Here is a 20,299-nt window from a genome sequence, read left to right as displayed (position 1 = left end):
AAAACGTAGCAAAACATACATATCTGCGCGTATGAGCCGCGTTGTTCCACGCCGAGACAACTCAATGTGAGCGGCTGAGTCACTTAATGAACCGTAAGTGTGATTCACATACATGTATTACGGATGGTTGACTTATTGGTGATTCTTGCTTTTCTTTTAGTGATTAGTGATTCTCGCTTTGTTGCGTGCCATAAAGTATTATTAGGGACAACCGTGCTCGCATAAGCGCTTATTTATATAGTCCGTGTTGTTCTCTCACGAAAATGCGAATGTCTTTGCTGACACAGTTTCTATAACTGAGCGAGGCGGTTGTTTACGCTGCTTCACCGAATGCGCCGTCGCCTGTTTCCCCTTGGACGGAGAGGCAGACAGTGCATTTATAGGATTAAGAAATGTATCAGCATAACAACTCCTACAGACCCACCCATCAACGTATGGCGAATGCGACTGGTAGCTTACGTGAACGGTGACATCAGCAGTGGCAAAGTGCTGTCGTCACTTGCCACTTAGTGCGGCGCACCCTCGGAAGTGAAGAGTAGTTGATTTCAAATCGCTAAGGACAGTGCTGCACTGTGAAAACAGTTTCCTTCGTCCTACTTTTCAGTTCAGATGCGCCGGTAGCGGGTGCACGAACTCGACGGTGCCAGGCCTAACATTCCCTGAACAGGATCAACATTGCCTCAAACTTCATGTGCATGCCTTGAGAGCATTGAAGCTTGTGCATTTCAACTTCGTAGGCGTGGTTTGACTTATTTTGATCGCGATTACACTACGCGTGCAAGCGAAGGCGCTGCCACTATCGCGTTGTCGGTTCGACGGCCGATCACGCGGACTTCTGTCGAAGGAGGTCGGCACGCTGATTTTATCGGTGCCGTCGAGAGGAAAGTCCGTCGCAATACGGCAACTAGAGGTCCGCGACTTTCGGCCTGGTGTGATAAAATTGTCGCACCAAATCACTGTGCTGAACAGTCGGTCAATCGCTGGCGTGAGCGCCTTGCCGGTCTCGTATCAACCCAGTGTTACCGCGGCTCAAACGAGTGCGTGAAATCAGGCACGCGCTGCCACCAGCACCAAGTGACGGCCGACGCTACAAGAAGAGTTCTACAGCGACATGATGCTTCTTTAAGTGTCGCCCAAGTGCATCACAGGAGTTTTTCGTTAAATTTGCTAGCCATCAATGGACGGCGGCAACTGCGTGACTTACGGTGCAGTCCGGACCCCTCAGTAGTCTGTTCGAAGCCCTGGATACTGTCTGCTTGAAAGTTGAGTTGCAGTCATGTGCTACGCAGGTTTTCGGCACCGCACTGGCGTCGGCCTACCAGTAGAGTTTCAGCCCGGTATGCGGCACGAGTGTTTGTAGCAACGTGCGTGGGAACGCTTTCTTTTTTTTTTCTTTCGGAGAACTTTTCCCCAAGATTGGGCCACGAAGCCGGGCGCGTTGGGCCACGAAGCCGGGCGCGTGACCCTTCCAGAACGTTTCGCCACTAATCCGCTGAGGCAGGGCACAAGCGCTGTCGCGCCGCGAAACAGGCCAAACACTTACCTTTCTACAAATGTGCAAGTCTAGAGGGCCTTGCCACTCCCTCCCCTCGCTCCCCATACGAGGGGGCAGGAGGGGATAGGGAAAATATGACGTTAGAAGACAAGGAAATGCTACTACTACAGACACGACAGTGGTTGCGCGTAAAGGGAATAAAAATATAAGGTCAAGGTACGGTATGGCACGTTTCTGCAGTTTCTGAAAAATAAAGACCATGCAACGGGCCAGCATCGACGCAGTCAGGGTAAAAGCAGACCAATTCAGGCTGGTACTTACAAACAAATATGCAGCGTTAAAGCAGATAGTTGAAGACGACATAGAGGCAACCAATGAAACCGTAACTAGGATGAATTCAGAAGCAATAAATGAAGTAGGAGGTAAGGCACCAAGGCAAGCAGATAGGCAGGCTCTCCCAAGCAAAAAAGGACCGAATAAAGAAAAGACAAAGTATGAAAGCGTCCAACTCAAGAGATAAGATGGATTGCACGGAACTTTCAAAACTGATCAACAAGGAGAAAATAAGGGATATTCTAAATTATAACGTAAGAAAGGGTTGAGAAGTCGTAAAAAATGGACGCAGCATGAAATCAGTGAGAAGGAAGCTAGGCATAGGACAAACCAAGATGTATGTACTGAAAGATAAGCAGGATAATATCATGAGCAATCTCGAAGGTATAGTATTAGAAGCGGAAAAATTCTATATTCACCTGTACAGTACCCAGAGGAGCCACGATACCTCCATTCGAAGTAGTACTGAACAGGTTACAGAAACTCCTTCTATAACTAGCGATGAGGTTAGAAAGGCCTTGCAAGACATGAAGTGAGGAAAAGCGGCCGAAGATGGAATAAGAGTCGATTTAATCAATGATGGAAGAGACATAATGCTTGTAAAACTGGCGCCCCTGTATACAAACTGTCTATCGACTTCTAGGGCCCCAAAGAACTGGAAGAATGCCAACATTATATTAATCCACAAAAGGGAGACGTTAGACTGTTGACAAATTATAAGCGCTTTAGCTTACTCTCAGTATTATATAAAATATTCAACAAGATAATTTCCAATAGAATAAGGGCCACACTGAACTTTAGTCAACCAAGGGAACAGGCTGGCTTCAGGAAGGAATACTCTATAGTGGATCACATCCATGTCGTTAATCGGGTACTCGAGAAATCAGCAGAATACAATCAAGCTCTCTATTGGCGGCGAGGAGTTACGGAGTCGCCCTCTATCGGAAGCGCCTCGCTGGCGTAGTATGAGGGATCACGTGGCGCGCTCCTCATAGGTTTTGCTGTCAGCGCTCACTGAAAACACCACGCGCGAGCTTTCCCGGACATTTCTGTAAGTACTTTCGAAACGAGAGAAGTTTCTTACTGTCTAAATAATAATCTTGGGCCAACTGAAAGCACACAATCGTTTACAGTCGCTATCTCTTTACCGAATACGTACAGTGAACGCCACTGCGCGCGGTCGCCGCGATGGAGTCTGCCGAACCGGCTACTTAATTGCCTGAAAGGTAGGTAAACGCTGAGAGCAAACTATGTGAAATATGTTCTTATAGTGTTTGTATAACTAAATGGAGCGTAATAAATGAAGCCTCAATGCAGCGATCGCGTAGATTCGCAGCGACCGACTGCGCGTCTGCATGCTTGTCCGCGCACTGTTTCGCTTTCTCCGCGCGCGCGTTTTCGCACCATGCCATGAGCTTTAGGCATCAGAATATGAGCATTTGACAGTATACAAGCAACCATTGTTTCGTGGGCGCTATCAGAGCTGTTCAAAAATAATTTCATTGTAGGGACTTCGACACCTACGGGGACAGTGATGTGCCGTCGCGACGATTCAATCTTTTTTTTCTTCAAAATTCTCGAGTTTCTTCAATTTCTCGAGTTGCGTCGCACTGTATGTTTATCGGCGTTCTCAGCGCGCAATTTCCCGCTGCTCCTTTTTTGTAATCCAGTGCATTAATTCATAACACAAACATGACCATATGCCATGCTTTCTTTAAATGTGCTTCTTACCGCTGCCTTTCCACTCCACTGAACTTGCCAGTATCTATAGTATCGACAAGTTCATAGACCGAACCGTCATGACATTAGTCGGGCAGCGGACTCGGGCGTGCGTCTCAGTGCGCGTTTTCAGAACATCGCAGACCGGGCGCCGTAGCAGAAATCTTCCTCGCCTCTGTGCTTGCTGCATACCCGAGTTGTAGCCGATGACTGTTTGCCGGTTTTATGTTTCGCGAGCCAAGCTTCACACAACTTCTTGTCCTGCGGCTATGTGTGAATAAGGCTGACACCGGTCTCCGTTACGTGCGTCCGGCCCTGCGGCACCGAGCAGTAGCCTACCATGTCGCGCGCCTTCAAAGGCAGCCACTACATATTGCAGTGCTTTCAAGCGTTGTAAAGGAGACACTCGAAGCGGGAAAATTTCGCCAGTAAATGAAAACCGCAGCGTACGAGGGAATTTAAACTCGTTTTCAGCTCGCTTCGGCGCGCCCTAAGCAGCCGACGCGGCCGCTATGTCCACGTGATCCCTCCTAGCACGTCACGCCGACGGTGGCACCAGCTTTTCCAGTGGTGGAGCTCGAGGCCAATATAGCTTTCATAGATTACAAAAAGGCACTTGATTCAGTAGAGATACCAGCAGTCATAGATGCATTACGTAATCAAGGAGTACAGGACGCTAACATAAATATGTTAGAAAATGTCTACAGAGATTCCACAGCTATCTTAATTATCCACAAGAAAGGTAGGAAGATACGTATGAAGAAAAAGGTTAGACAAGGAGACAGATTCTCTCCAATGCTATTCCCTGCATGCTTCGAAGAAATATTCAAGGTATTAAACTGGGAAGGCTTAAAGGTGAGGATCAGTGGCGAATATCTCAGCAACCTTCGGTTTACAGATGACATTGTCTTGTTCAGCAATACTGGAAATGAGTTACAACAAATGATTGAGGACCTTAACAGAGAGAGTTTAAGAATGGGGCAGAATATTAATATGTGGAAGACAAAGATAATGATCAATAGCCTGGCAAGGGAACAAGAGTGCAGGATCGCCAGTCAGCTTCTAGGGTATGCGAAGGAATCCGTTTACCTAGGTCAATTACAGGTAACCCTGATCATGAGAAGGAAATTTACAGAAGAATAAAAATGGGTTGGAAAACGTACGTTAGGCACTGTCAGCTCCTGACTGGAAGCTTACCATTATCATTGAAAAGAATGGTGTACTATCAGTGCAATGGGTTGGAAGACATACTATAAACACTGTCAGCTCCTGACTGGAAGCTTACCATTATCATTGAAAAGAATGGTGTACGATCAGTGCATTTTTCCGGTACTGACATAAGGGGCAGAAACTTGGAGGCTGACAAAGAAGCTTGAGAACAAGTTGACCGCGCAAAGAGCGATGAAGCGAGGAATATTTGGCGTTGCGTTAAGAGACAGAAATATAGCGGTTTGGATCAGAGAGCAAACAAGGGTAGCCCATATTCTAATTCACATCAGGAGAAAAAAAATGAAGCTGGGCAGGTCTTGTAATGCATAGGCTAGATAACCGATGGACCGTTATGGTCACAGAATGAGTGCCAAGAGAACGGAAGCGCCGTCGAGGACGGCAGAAGACTAGGCGGGGTGATGAAATTAGGAAATTTGAGGGTGCTAGCCCGTGTCCGTTGGCTCAGGACAGGAGTAAGTGAAGATCGCCGGAGAGGCCTTCATCCTGCAGTGAACATAACATAGGATGATGATGATGATTATGGTGATGATGATGAAATTTCTCAAGCGGACAACTTGCGCAATGCGTGCAGAAGTAGAGGCGCATGAAAGCGCACCGTAGCGTCTAGGCAACAATACGGAAGTGGTTAAGCGTCAAATTTTAACTTCTGTGGCCGATGCGGTAGCTTTGCGGTTATGGCATTGCTTGAGATCGTGGGTTGGATCCCTACTGTAGCAGCCGCATTTCAACGGGGGCGAAATAAAAAACGCTCAATCAGTTAGATTTAGAGACACTTTAAAGAATGCCACGTTGTCAAAATTGATACGGAGTCCGCCATTACGGAGTGCAGAATAATCTGATTGTAGTTTCGGCACGTACAGCCTCATAATTCAATTAAAGTTTAGTACTTCTGCCACGATTCAATGCGCCATGTAAAGCAATGAGTATGCTAAACCCTTGTACAGGTTATGAAGTATGGCGCGTAACAACGCCTCAAGCAAACACATCACCCTGTTTGTTCTGCATACTATGCAGCGAAACAGCGGGGGTGCACGCAAGGTAACGTTTAACATCAACTCACTATTCTCGTACTGGACTAAACATGAAGAAATTAAACGTTCGCCGTCGACATCGCTGCTTACTATCGTCAATCAAGAGAAACAGCACAGAAAGCTTCTCTTACACCAATTTCCACAGTACGTACGATCCGCGCAATTTTTTCGACGAGGTTTCTTGCGAGAATGAAATACCAACTAACCCACCTTTCCATCCTCTTGCAGTGACCGCTGACTGCCAGCCGCCAGCGCTTGCGGAGTGTGGCGCAATGTCGGGTCGTTCCCGTTGGGAGGGAGAAGGTACGCACGGTCAAAGAATGTAGGCATACGTGTTGGCTCTTGTAGTTATGTTACTCCACAGGCAGGTATGGAGAATTACTTTGAGGAGTTGGACCGAGTTTTTAAACACGGCTCATCGGTGAGAGATAGAAGCAGAGGTCCGGGAGCCGTCTCGGAGATAGCGCTTTGCTGCTGGAAAAAAGAAAGCCTCCCTTCACCGGACGTCAGCTCTTCCCTCGCCCTGTTAACTTGCACTCGGGTCATTAGGGGGTGTCATCTCGAACCCACGCTTACCATCATCGCATTCCCGATGTGGATAAAAAGCGTCTCTTGTTTGCCCAAACACAAATATTATTCATAATTGGTTTTTATGGTCATTGCATCGACACAGAAAGATACAGGTTTCCGTTTACATTGCGGTTCCTCACTTTAATTTTTCATCCTGGATTGCAGCGAAATCTGGTTGCATTAGAAATGTACTACGCATTCTTTTTCGTAGATAGTGACGACGCAGTGAAACGTCTATTACAAAGGGTCATTTCGCAAAGACTGATCGCAAGAAAATTATTTCGCGCTTAGCATGTGGTGTAGTGCGCATGTGACTGTGTTGCTCTGGAAGATCTTAAATTATAATACCTTGCTTAATTTTGAGAAAGATACAAGCTCTTAACTTTGGGCGTGGACTCAGGGTCTTCGCGGGTTTCAAGGCATGGCGACTTGTCGTGCAAGTAGCGCTCGCCTCTTCAGATAAGCAACTGAACACGCTGATGAACGCTGTCTGAAAGAAAAACGCACAGCGTGCTTTAGTACCAAATTGCTCTAGAAGCATTGGCATTACAGGAGCTTTCGCTTCTCTAGCAGTTTCTCTCTGCAGGCATATCCGCAATGCACACGGATTATAGTTGGCGCGTGAGGTTATCCATGATTACAAATTGGCGACTCTATGTACTCCTCCCTGCCACTCCTAGTGGCGCGGAAGCAAGCCATCAAGGTACCCTATCTTTGATAGCCGGCACAGAGATTATCAGGATCGCCGCTGCTGCAGCGCTTTCTAACGTGCGAGGCCAGAGGGGACGCAGATACAACTGTAGAGGGGAGAGGGAGGAGAAGAGGCAGTTCCCATATAAGAGAGGGTGGGGAGCTGACGTGAGAAGGCAAGGAAACCCCTCTAGTAAACGACTGCAGTTGCGGGGAAACAGGATAAGCTTAAGCTCAAGGTACGGTACAATACGTTGCTGCCATTTCTGAAAAAAAAAATGCCATGCAAATATATCAAGCCGGCAACTTACGCAGGGCGTGCATCCGCATGGATGCGGCTTACCACGCCCTGGTGCGTGGTAGAGCCGCATTAATTAAAGCACACCGCAGGGTCCAGGAGGCACTACGGAAGTGGTCCACCATCAAGTCAACACTTCTGTGCCCGCCGCATTAGCTTTGCGGCTAGGGCATTGCTAGAGGTCGTGATTTTTGATGCCAATTGCGGCAACCGCATTTCGATGAGGGCGAATTAGGAAACGCACGTGAACTTAGATTTTGGGACACGTTAAAGAGCATTACGGTGTCAAAACTATTCCGGAGTCCGCCACTACGGCTTTCCTCATAATACGAGTGTGGTTTTGGAACGTGCAGCCCCATACTCCAATTCAAGTTTTCTGCCACAATGGGATCTGTCATGTGAGGCAATGACAATGCTAATAAACCCTCTCAGAGGTTATGAAGTATGGCGCGCAACAACACTTCATGCAAAAACCTTTTCCAGTGTGTTCTGTGTACTACGCAGACAAACAGCAGTGGTGCACGCAAGGTAACATTTAGCATGAACTCACCGCTCTCGTGTTCGCATAACGTTGAAGAAATTTAGCTTTAGCTGTCAATATCCCCGCTAATTATCGTCCGTCAAAGCATTAGCACGGAAACCTTCACTTACATCGATTCCCACAGTCCATGGGATCTGCATAATTCTTTTTTTTTGACAGCACTATATTGTTGTACTTGCCGAGGAGATTTTCACATCTGCAAACGTCGAGGAGGCACCACAGTTGGAGGCTCTGTCAGTTGGTAAATATTACCATGCACTTCGTTGCGTACTTGTGGCAAGCTTCTCGCCACCAAATTACAATACGCACATTCTCCCATTCCCAAGGCCTTCATGTAGAAGCACCCGCCGTGGTTGCTCAGTAGCTATATATGGTGTTGAGTTGCTGAGCACGAGGTCGCGGGATCGAATCCCGGCCACGGCGGCCGCATTTCGATGGGGGCGAAATGCGAAAACACCCGTGTGCTTAGATTTAGGTGCACGTTAAAGAACCTCAGGTGGTCAAAATTTCCGGAGTCCTCCACTACGGCGTGCCTCACAATCAGAAAAGTGGTTTTGGCACGTAAAACCCCAAATATTATTATTATTATTATTCATGTAGAAGCAGTGGTCTTTCATAAGTTGGCAATATATGGTTAAAAATGAAACTACCATTTTCAAATGTATGCTATATGTAGTTATGACAGCACACTTGTACTGCTTTTATTTGTAGCTGTATAAATGTTGTGGAATATGGTAGTTACGACTAACGAGGAACGTCTATAATTTCTACAGTCTTTCTGGTGTTTAGGAGATTATTTCTCAAACATTTTCCTTGGATAATCACATAGATTACTTGGTGCAGAAACTATATTGCACAGTGGGTTGTATGCGCCGCCACTGCCCTTACTTTCCTGTGTCTGTATATGTCCCGCTCTTAACGTACTGTTATTTTTACATTAAAAAAAAGGTTATGGGGTGCGACCTCGTGCTCAGCTGCCCAACACCATAGCCACTGAGCAACCACGGCGGGTTCTTTTTACATTACATTATGGAGCCATTATTTGGAAAGACAGTTACACCATGAAGGTCTTGTGCATACATCAGCAAGTTGCTTAGTATGCCAGCTGGCATGTGCACCAATGTTGCACCCTGCTGTATAACACCGCGAGCATGAACTTCCTGAAGTCATTCATCATAATTACTTTTTCTCTGTGTTCCTGGCACCATGTGTGGAGGTTAGATAAAGGTAATTGTAAGGTCGGTCAACAAAACAATGTTCACTTCCCGAGATGCAGCTTTGTTCATGTGCCATACTTGCAGAGCAACTTGCTTCGCGTTTCGAGTCATCTGCTGCTTCATCTCAAGAAACACTAGTTGGACGTGGATGCCTCACGTAATGGTAAACATTATTAACATGTTCGGTTTGATGGTCATTACTTATATTGACTGCCACTTCATGGTCCTGCCCTCCTGGAAAGGGAATATCAGCATATACTTGGACTTAGTGTGAAGGTAACACTAAATTTGGGCTTTTTGGAAACTGCTGAACAGTTCGGACTTCGGCATGTGTTCAGGTTTCTCCGCATGCTTGATTGAAACGCTCATCTTCCCACAGCACATTCCTTAGAGGGATACTACAGAAAAAGATTAAAGCAATCTAGACTAGAATAATAGGCTTTTTAACAACAAATTCATCGTTCATAGCTGGAATAGAGCTTTCGTAAGTTAGAAAATGACGAAAATCGGAGTGGCGCCACTCCTTGTGAAGCATGTTGCCTTTTGTGTGATGTCTGCAATAGCTGATTCACATAGAGCGGCAAGAAGGGAGGTCACATGGAATTTACTTCATCTTGCTCTTTGTGATGTGGACGTTTCAAATTGAAGAACAGCAGGGGCATCTTCCGTGACAATGTTCTATGCAACATTGTCACACAAGAAGTGATGATAGACAATGGACAAATAATATGTTGATGTAGCTCAACCTAACAGTTTCCTTTAGTGCCCCTTTAGGAGCAATTGGGCAAATCAGCTTATTCACAAGAGGTAAACATTCTCCTGTCATTTTACAGACAGCATAATCTTACTTGTGGAGCATACGTTCTAAAAATTATTTATTTATAGCAATGCTAGCCAATGCTGGATGGAAACAGTGCTGGGTGCAACTTGCACTTGCCAAGCTTGCGTGGCAAAGATGAACATTTGCTTGATTTGTAAACATTGTTAAAACTGACAAGTCATGAAATATTATCCAATTTGTTTACACCGCCGCCATTCTTACAGATTTGGAACAACTTGAAAGCCAACATTGGAAATCAAAAATCGAGAAAGGGGTTGGCAGATGGAGTAGCACACCATGTTATAAAGGTTTTAAACAGGGATAAGATGCCTCAGACAGGCTGGCCAATGTTTCATCATTAGCAGTAGAACACGTTGTGGGACTAGTTGGTGCATAGCTTTCAATAGAATAAGCGCCAAAAAGTGACAGCACACAAGAAGAAAACCAGACAAGACAAGGCGCTGTCCTGTCTGGTTAGGGCCTATCATCGTCAAAGGCAGCCTTTTCATGCTTGGCATGTTAGTTTCAAAGGGCTAGTGGAGTGACGTGATGTCCGGTTGTTGTCGGTGGCAGCTGGTTGTAAAGGGAGGGACTATTTTTCATTTACAACCAGCCGCCAGTGACAACAACCACACGTGACGTCACTCTTCTAACCTTTTAAAGCTAACATACCGAGGATGACGAGGCCGCCTTTGGGGAAGATAGGCCCTCCTATCGAAACGTTGGCCAGCTTTTCTGAGGCATCTTATCCCTGTTCATACCATTTACACAACATTCGAAATCAGTTGATCAACATATGGAGAAACGGCTAGGAATATTGCTCCAAGAGGTTGCAACATTAGAGAGAAAGGATGCTTCTCTTATTAGATAGCTGGATGAAGCTTCCTCACAGATGCTTACACTGAGCGTAATCGAAGTGCCACCGAAGGCATGTATGTAATACACAGGTCTCCCCAGCTATGTCGTTTTTCAGTCATTCTTTGAGTATCTGGAGCCCCGTTCAAGTAACAAGTCATACTGAGGCTGGACAAAGAAAAATGACAGCAACGCACGTGGTCGGACTAAATAAAGTGGACATGTAATTTAATTTTTGGGGAACTTTGTGCGCCTCAGGATCGGTATACCCGGACAAGAAATAGCACGTAACTTCATGATATCAGAAAGCCACGTGAGCCGAACGTTTACTACTTGGAAGCTCACGCTCAATGAAGTCCTTGAGCGTGAGCTTGCGGTCATATCACCTCGATTCCATCGCGAGATGAAGTTGGGCCATATGTTCCGAGATTCTTCCGCTTCTTTGAAAACACCAGGTTGATTTTGGATGCGAGAAAAGTCAAGATTCTGCGTCCATCGTCAACAGGGGCACAACGCCGCACCTTTTCCTCATATAAGCACTACAACACATACAAAGTGCTTGTTGTTGACTGTACGCCTGATGGCTACAGATCACTTGTGTCTCGTTTATGGGGCGGATCTTTATCCCACAAGGCAATCCTTGCAAGTAGTGAGCTTCTAGGTTCTATGGAAGTAGTGTATGTCATTATGCTCAATAAAGGCTTCGCTTTCCCCTACGTACCGGCTGGTGTGATATTGTAATGATCCCCATTCCGCGAACGCCATGGAACACAAAAGCATGTGCAGGATGTAGAACAAACACGTCGCATTTCCACTGCAAACGTGCATGTTGAGAGAGCAATAGCCCATTTTTGTTGTCAACAACATCCGAAACCTGCTAATTAAGGATGATGACGAAATCGATGAAGAAATTTGTTTGACTAAGTTTCAGAGGAATGTTTAGCTCGGGATCAGCTGTAGTGGCTTAGTGTATATGGCGTTGCGCTGTTAGGCACAATGTCACGGCATCAAATCCCAGCTGTAGTGGCGACGTTTCGGCAGGGGCAAAATGTAAAAAAACGCTCGTGCACCATGCATTTGGCGCACGTTGAAGAGCCCCAATCAGTCAGAATTAATTTGAAGTCCCCCACCACAAACACGGTTCATAATAAGGCGTAAAACCACAGAATGTTTTTTTTTTACCTCGAGACGAAATCTCGTGCGGCCTATGCAAATGCATGCAAAACACAGAACTCTCTTCATGAAACAACCGTTGAACCGACTGCAATGAAAAGTGTTCCATTTGTCAAAAATTCTAGCAACTGCAAAAAGCATAATTTAAGTTTCGAGCCCGATTTATTCTTTTCATAAAATTCACGAACAATGCAATTCTTTCAGCTGCATGTACAAACAGAATTGTAATGCAGGTGATAATTTATACAGGGCCCTGCTTCAGCTTGATAGCGAATACTCGCACTCGACGTAAGCGTGTGTTCCAATGAAGCGATACCTGGCTACACGTGGGGCATTTTCTTGTCCTTATGGAATTTATCATGACAGTGGTTGTGTGATAAGCCACTTGCAAATATTGTTTTCACTGGCTCTCGCGGACACCAGTTATTCTGTACATGCGAGACACTCAGATGCAAGCAGCCTCTGCACTTTGTCTTCAATCTGTTTTACTCGTGGCGTTCTTTAGCATGTTTCACAATATAAGTACACGAATGATGTTGCACATGCTACTTGTCACTAGAAATAAACTTCGAATGGGCAAACGCAGTGGTTTTTGATTGTATACTATCCTGAAATCGTTGCAATGTATCTAACTGCTACTGTGTAAAACTACGAATGCACATGTGTACTGATGTTTGTAACAGGCGCTGACTGAAATATATTCAGTGAGCCTAAAATGATATGCCAGAATGATAGTTCTCAGTGGCAATAAAGAGATCTCTGGCAATAACTTTCAATCATCAATGCAGGAATAAGTTCTTTATACAAGCACAGAAGCCTGAATATTTTTACAAATACATACCATAAAAGTCTACGGTGAACAGTAGCCCTTCAACACCAAATCTCAGGAGCTTACACAAGAAAGTGCACCACTTTGCAAGCAAGCAGATTTGCATAAATGACCAGTGTGACAGACAATAAACTTTCTTTTCTGTAAACACGAAACTGTCTCCCACGAATATAAAATCAGGTATAAACAACATACAAACAATGTAGATCTAACCACGATTACAATCAAACTAGTCTTAAACATGTGTCATCCTTAGAGGTGAGCCAATATCAGATTCTTCGAATGATCAAATAGGAAGTATTCAGCATGAGATAGTCAAATGCAGACGCATGCGTTTACAGCAAGGGTATCAATTCTTGTACCATGCTTGTATTGTTCGCTATATTAAGTACAAATGATGAGATTTAAATGAAACTACAAATTGCCTTGGAACCATTATGAGAGCCTGGTTGCAAACAAGTTCTTCAAACATGAATGACGGCTGTATTATTAGCTCTCCTAAAATAAGTATGGCTGCAAAAGCGATCAGGAGCTAGCTGAGAAAGTAAAAGAGATATTTGTACGTTTCTGTCATAGACGCGTGTAACAGGACCTAATGTAGAGAAAACATCAGGGTTCGCAGCCTAAAAATAAATATCCTACTAGACTGTAGAAACATTTAATGACAGAATACAAACCGAAATCACAGATTGTCGTGTAGACTACAGAGGCAAACCCAAAACAAGTCTTGCATTATTCGTTTCTTCATTTCCTGACAGTCCCCCTGACAGTTTGTAACTTTGGGACTCCCTGTGTAGTGCTCATTTTGCATACAATTCTTGTAAATCTGACATCATTGATGAATAAACTTGAACTTGTTGCAAAAATTTTGCAGAGCAGCAGCAAGACTAACAGTGCCTTTGGTAAGTTTTTTATACTAGAACACAGTAGGTTTAGTAGTATTAAAATACTTGAAAAGAAATAGCTGGCACAAAATATTCATATTCGATAGCCCACCTCTACTGAACCTATTAATCCCTCTGTCAAGGGGTACAACAGCGAATCACTGTGTCTTGCACGTGAAAGCGAACTACTGTGCAGACATGTGGCATTGTATAGATGACCAGATTAACAGGAATTGAACACGCAAAGACATTATAATCGCTAAAGTGACACAAAATATACGCCAAGACTATAGAAGCACGAAATAATAAAACAAACTATGTAGAGGTGGCATGCTGCGACACAACAGTCTGCCAGGGTTGCTAATTATGAGTAAACGAAAGGACAGCATTGCAGTTTCAAGAGCATAGAAAAGTAATCATTGCACAACACTAAAATGCATTATAAAAACATGCACATATTGGTGTAGCCATGATAGGGCTTGCTGTGAAGGGGTGCAAAACATGTCTGACAATTCTGCGAATCAGTGCGTCAGGCAAGTAGTGGTACAAGAGCGAATCGCGGTACCTTGCACGTGAATGTGCACTACTCTGTAGCCATGCATGATCACATAGATGACCAGATTAACAGGAAGTGAACACCCAAAGGCATCATAGTCGCTAAAGTGGCACAAATACACACCAAGGCCGTACTGAATGCTAAAGGCATTCAATATGACGCCTCAAAAAGTCGAACGTGCAACCTTATTCTACCATGCCCCCCGCCCCTCCCAGTTAATTGGGCTGAACTATCACACATTCTGGCACAAAGGTTTGGTGCACTTCAGCCTCCGCCATACCACTGGAAGGCAATTTCCGGGCTTGCAAACATAGAAGCCTTGTTACAGTTTCTTGCATGAAATATACTTTCCGTTTATATAGACATAGAAACCTTGTTGCAGTTTCTTGTATTAAACATACTGTCCATTTAAATACAGTGTGCTCAGTTGTTTCACAGGCTTTATTATAAGCTGTAGTACAAATGCCCACTTGGCAAAATGCAGCAGGACCGGCAGCATTTCACTTTCCCGAAAAATTCTGTGCCCCGCTGCAAGAACTTTCATGTTTCGTTATCTGATGTTATCAAGAAGCGTGTACTGCGTGCGTTGACCGGCGTGGGCAGTTTAGTTAGTTTCGTGCTGCTCGACAGCTGTGTGTTTGTGCCCCGCGATATTCCCCCCATTTCTCGACTGGCACCGTTCGTGCATCGGGCAATGGCGCTAGTATACCTCAAAAACGAGCCCTGCAACAACGTTTTTCCGGGAGCCTAAAGACAACAGGTGAGCGCGCAGACCCAAGAACATCAGAAGGGGCATGTACACGAACACAGCCCTGTCCATGTGTGGGCTCCACGAGCCTCCGGACGTCGTTGCGCCTTGATTGTGCTACACTTCCCTCTTACCGGTAAAGGAAGCTGACCAAATGATGTTCCTCCTCATTGTCACCTGGTCTATGACTTGTGTTTTTCGGTGCGAAGTCTCATTCTGCAACATCCGTAACTTAGCTTTCCATATCGCCCTCAGTACTTTCTCTGTGTGTCACGTTCTATGAACGTACTAAAAGCTGGAAAATTACTGTTCGTGTTTGTGCATTATCTCAGTAATCGCCGATGGGAAAACAGTGCGAACAACCTTCATGTGTAGGCATGATACGCTTTTTTTTCTGGAAAGCATGAGCATTGCGAGTGGCCTATATGCAGATTTTTGCAGTTCGTGTTTATTACACAAAGATGTGCCCAGTACAGAAGGTATCACTTCGTGCCTTATGTGACATAATTTTGCTGCTAAGAATTGCATTCGTGATGAAAGAAAGTCGTACTGTTGACCTATTTCACCTGGTCTTTGATTGGGGAATAGGCCTTTCTGCGAATGTCTTCTATATGCTGCTGCAATAGCTAATTACGTTCTGCTACCCTGTGCCACCGTTACTCAAGTTGTGGCAGGGTGCAAAATAATGTGATAATGCGTATTTCCGCTTTTAGTACACTGTTATTTCTGTTCTGCCGTGCCTGCATTTTCATTTTGTTCAGTAGTAATGAACATGTCACGCATCTCATATACTTTTGTGCAGGTATATAAGCAAGTTCCTATTTTTGTTATGGCTGTCAATAAAGCAATCTTCGTTTTTTATTCTACTTTTTTAGGTATTTTGCGTGTCATTGTTTTTGCCTGCCAGTGAATTTTCCCTTTATCCAGTTGTCATCACTATATCATACACGTTGTCCAGTTTTGAGCAACATTTCAGTGCGTTTACCAGAAGCTCTTCTACACTTTGACCCTTAGGGCATTATATAGAAATTTATTTTTATACGTATGTACATGAAACGGCCTTCGCATTTTCTTCCCTTTCTATATTTTGCCTGGCCATCATTTAGGCGGGGCCTCTGCCCTCCCCCCCCCCCGCCACTATCTCGCAGGACACGCAATAAAGTTATTTCCCTCTCCTCCTCCTTTCACTCTATGCGAACTTTTGTGTTGTTTTGTAGCCATGTACATGTCATGCATCCTTCACTTCTGTTCATTATCTGAGCGTGTATCTTACCAAGTTATACGAAAGTCTTTGTTTTTTAAAACAAAGCCACTGAAACGAGGCCAAAGATCTGTTGTGTTCGAAGTGGGATTTATGTTCTGGCCCATGCTGGCATAATCAAAGTATGGACAAGACTCCGTGCGCGCAAACACAGAAAGAACCCAAGGCGCACCACGTGCCAATGCGCTGCGTAGGGTGCGCGTGCGATAAAAAAAAAGAAACACGCGCTGTGGAGAGGCAGAAAGAATACAGAAGTAAACTGTGCGCATGGCATAGGGGAAGGTGGAAATGGAGCTGCGCGGGTCTGCATAATAATAAAAAAAAGAAACAAAGAGCGCTAGGTAGAGGAGGCACCGCGTGGCTGCTGCTCCTGTTGCCATGACAACGTAAACAATCGTGTGCACTGCAATTTTGCCAAAGTATCACCCTCCTGCAAGGGCCGTAACTGAAGGAGACCTTGGCGCTAGGGTCAAAAGAGCGTCTGCATTAAAACAGTCAATGATAGCCATGGAGATTCATCGCTGGGGTACTGCTGCTTTCCCCACCGTCACTGGTGCGTGACAATATTCTCTGCACATAAATGAAGCCTGGCTCACCTGCTTGCTGATTTTCTATCCGAATGATGAAATCGCACCATGCGTGGCCAATGATGGCCACGCATGGTGCGCTTGCACTTGAAAAGTAATAGGCGTGATGTATCTTGAGTGCTACTTCATTATCGTCTTCGAGGACGCAGCAAAACATTTTGTCCTTGCCAGCCTCTTCATCTGTAAGGCCCTCCTTCGAGAAGCTACACTTAACCTCCAAGAGGCCTTCCTCTATGTCTAAAAGAATGATTCTGCCGAGTGAAGCTGCCAGAAAAGGATACTGTTGATGAATGCGCAGCCCTGTTTCACGGCTTTGCATATTTGTGCATCTCAGCTGCTGGCTGCACATGGGAATCAAGAGCACCCTTATCGTGCTTGCGCGTATATGCTATGCATGGCCTCTGGAATTGCTCTACCATTAGGTTAAACTACTGTCCTCAATGAGCCTTTAGGCTTGATACAGTGGCAAAACCTTTTAAACATGGAAGCAGTTAGACGGCCAGGGCGTACACCGTGCCATTGTTAATGTTATCTGCCTAGGCGTGAAGGCGTATATGTTCACGCTCAGTGTCGTTTAAAGCTGACAGCGATTGTAGGTGGGCACTTATTATGCACTGTACATGTGTGTCCCTTTAGGTTATCTGCACCTGCAATCTTAGGCTTTGCTGTGTCAGCTTCTCTCTTAAGGGGCATGCATTCTACTGTGCCAAGGTAGCGCAAGACCTGCGACGCTGGGCAACAAGTACGTAGCTTTTTCTTTTCCAGAACAGCCACGTCGCCACATGGCAGCAACAACCTGGAGGGGCTATAACCCTTCTTTCGTTTTATGCGAGCAGGCTGGTTGATCAAGTGTCGCTAGAACAGAATTTATTTTGGAGTGTGATTTTTGGTTGGATTGAAATAGACGCGGAATATTGGCAATGTAACTCTATGTACTGATTTGAGTTTTACATGCTTAGTATTGTATTTCGTTCCACTCTTTTCTCTAACGCCTTCAGGCCTTGAAGGTACAATAAATAAATAAATAAATAAATGTATTGTGTGTTGTGTCTCTGTAGGAAGGTGCCTTGTGATTTCAGTGAGTTCAGTTTTGAGCATGGTGAATTATATAAACAAAAGTTTAAGAAATGGTGCGTTATAACTGCAACATGACCTTACTCTTTCCCTTGTTGTAGTGTCTGGTAAAATAAATTGTTTTTTTTAAGGCTGCAGAGAATGAGTGATTTGAAAAACTCATGTCTTAATACACGCTTAATGTTAAAGCAAGGTGAAACTAAAAAAATTATGCGTGGGTCTGCTATCGCAAACACCAGGAACCAGCGGAGCTACGGGAAGGCCAGTAAAGTAGTGCCAAACCGCACACTTAATCTAACTTTTTCTGGGCTTCCCCTAGCTCCGCTGTTCTCTGGTGTTTGCGATAGCAGAGCCACGCCTAATTTTTTTCCCGCGTTCCTTGTCGGCACAAGCTCTCGCCTGCGTTCTCACTGAGCCTCGGTAAGGTGATCTCAAGATGCACCAAACGTCTCAACGCGCTCGTATGCCCGCGAGGAGTCCATAACTCGAAGGTCTACTCTGCGTCATTCAATTAGACATTAATGCCACTGCGAGAAAGAGGAGCGCCGAAGCGAGCGCGCGGGTTTTTATTAGAGTGCAATCACAACTGCCATCCGACAGTTCACCGTGGGATGACATTGTTGTTGTCAACACTAAGCCAACGCCCCGAAACATGGCTGCCCAACATGCACACAGCCTGGCAGCATTCGCTGCGCGTCATGCGCAGAAATTGATGCATACACAGCCAAGCCATGAACAAGTGTACGCTGACGCAGCTTTCGACCCACGCATCAGCGAGGGAGCAGTCGCCTACCATGCGGTGGGTTCTTGTGCGAGACATTCTACCATTACGACTGCTGATGCCGACGACCCAACAGAACTTGAACTCAGCTCAATAGTCTGGGCATTAGATAGAGTTTCAAGCACCACGCAAGCAAAACCCATCAATATATACACCGGCTCTCAGTATGCGCTGCATGCCTGCAAGTCACGCCACACACCTCATCGGAAGTACTCGTAGTCAAGCAGGTCTTCAGGCATGCGGAGGCCCACGGGGTCACTGCAACACTTCATTGGATCCCTAGTCACCAGAGCATCGAGGGAAATTAGAGAGCCCACGAGGAGGCGGGCGCCCTTCTTTCCAACCACGTCGTCTCCCGGGATCCTTCAGAAACCCTCACAACCAGAACAAGCAGCAAGACAAATGGAGCCCCGGATGACCCAGACAGATCTCTGAGAACAGCAACCAACCAACGCAAGAGAGAACTCCGTGCGAGTGTGCCCTCAGACCCAGACCCACTTCCTGCGGGTCTTCCCAGGTCGGAGCTTGGTAGCTTCGCTCTTCAAGGAAACCCGCTATGAAGTTGGACATTTTCCCTTTAATGCCAAGGGCACGTGCTTCGATCATGATGTTGTTATGCGGGACGCCATCAAATGCCTTGCGTATATCCACTGCGACAACGGCTCGTGGGTGCACCGAATTCGAGTCAAGGACGTCCTATTTTAGGCGGAGTAGCACTTCTTATCTTGATAGCCCAGGGCGAAATCCATACAATGTAGGAGCCAAAAGGTCGCGATCTTCAAGGTACGACATCAAGCGTATGTTTACCATGCTCCCATTTACTTTACAGACACACGAGGTCAATGAGATCGGATGGAGGTTGGATAAGGTATGTGGAGGCTTACCGGGCTTCGGAGTGGGCTTGACCACCGAAAACATCCAAATGGAGGGCAGTATTCCGGTATCCCAGACTCGATTAAATTCTTCAAGAAGAGCATGTTTGTGCTCAAGGGGCAGATTGCGTAGATGGGCCACGCCCACCTCATCGACTCCTGGAGCACTACGTACGTTAGCACGCTGCAAGAGGTGCTCCAGCTCGATCATGGTGAAGGGACTGTTAAGTGGTTCGCTATCTTCAGAATGTGCATCCTTCTGGCATGTGGTGTCTGTGGGGTGAGACGGCTGCGGGAAAAACACTTCAGCGGCCTGTTCAGCAAGTTTCTGAGCTCTGATGCCTTCGCGGAGGGCCGCACGAGCCGCGCCGGTGTTGGTCTTGCGCTGGCTGAGAAGAGAGCGCAGGATGGCCCAAACCTTGGACGTATGAGTCTGTCCATTGATGGATTCGCAAATTCCCATCCAGCGGTCTCACGCGAGCATAGTAGTATATTATTCGATCAAACGCTGTATTTTGCACCACCGTGCTTTGTGGTGAGCAGCGCGACCAGACCGCCTCTACTGGGCGAAAATCTGGTGCCTTCTATTCCATAAGGTAAGCAGATGTCTATCAGGCTCTTGGTGGTCAGAGGGAGCCCGTAAGCGCTTCGTGGCTCTTCGCTTTGCTGCGCATAGCTGTGATACCAGATGGTCAATGTTCTTGGCTGGAAACTGCTGCCGCAATCACTCGCGGT

The sequence above is a fragment of the Dermacentor albipictus genome, chromosome 3 (genome assembly GCF_038994185.2).
Source record: "Dermacentor albipictus isolate Rhodes 1998 colony chromosome 3, USDA_Dalb.pri_finalv2, whole genome shotgun sequence".
Classification (NCBI taxonomy): domain Eukaryota; kingdom Metazoa; phylum Arthropoda; class Arachnida; order Ixodida; family Ixodidae; genus Dermacentor; species Dermacentor albipictus.
Note: the sequence above shows the minus strand (reverse complement) of the source record.